This window comes from Cavia porcellus, unplaced genomic scaffold (assembly GCF_034190915.1).
Source record: "Cavia porcellus strain 051 isolate PalLab524CR breed Dunkin Hartley unplaced genomic scaffold, mCavPor4.1 scaffold_11, whole genome shotgun sequence".
NCBI lineage: Eukaryota > Metazoa > Chordata > Mammalia > Rodentia > Caviidae > Cavia > Cavia porcellus.
In genome coordinates, this window is record NW_026947494.1 from 24,049,309 (window position 1) to 24,050,138 (window position 830).

The 830-nt window shown below is 36.0% G+C and overlaps 1 pseudogene; it reads right to left on the reverse strand.

Moving 5' to 3' along the window:
- Positions 1–287: 287 nt before the first annotated feature.
- Positions 288–468, reverse strand: LOC111756981 (U2 spliceosomal RNA; annotated as a pseudogene).
- Between the last annotated feature and the right edge of the window lie 362 nt (positions 469–830).

Consider the following 830-nt stretch of genomic DNA (forward strand, 5'->3'; position numbering starts at 1 on the left):
AATGTTAATTGCATCTAGGGAAGTACTGACCGACGTATCTGTTGTATCACCATATAACTTCATTACTGAATGTGTGGATTCAGTTTGACATGGAATAGAAACTGTAGCATGCAGCAAACACTTACAGGTTTGCTCTATTACACATGTCCTACTACATAGCTGGTTACTGTCAGGTGTAATGGTGATACTCTGTAATGTAGCTGTCACCCTGCATAAGCAAATGCTGAACCACTGGTCCTCTGTTAACAATTGGCTTTTTCAAACTTTTAGCAATCGTTTATTTCCTATGGTGCTGCCCCATTCCTATAGGTACTAGGCCAATTTGTGAAGTAGATGAAACAAGCTAGTATTCCATCTCCTAACTCCAAAAATGCCTTTAATATATCATGCTACTAGAGAGGGCATTAGATATTAAACCAATAAGTATACATACTATACTTGATCTTCGCCAAAAGGCCAAGAATTGATTTGGATAGTTTGTGAAACACTACATTTAAATTATGTAAGTATTGTTGATTCATAAATGTGGAAATAAGCTGAAGCTGAAGAAATAAGACATCTTAAACAAATGCTGAAATTTTGTCTGACCTCCTCTTAGCAGGTAATATTTATGCAAGTGGCCGGGATTATTCATCACTGTACATATCCTTAAAGTAGGACAAAAGTGCACAGAGTATTGATTTGGAAGGTTAGAATTAGATTTTAGCTAGTAGGCATATTTTCAAATGCAGTATATATAAATAATATGCCTCCAGTAGTATATTGTTACTTGAAGTGGGCTGTTCTAAGCATACTGATTCTCTACTTTAAATACCCCAGGGCCTAGACTT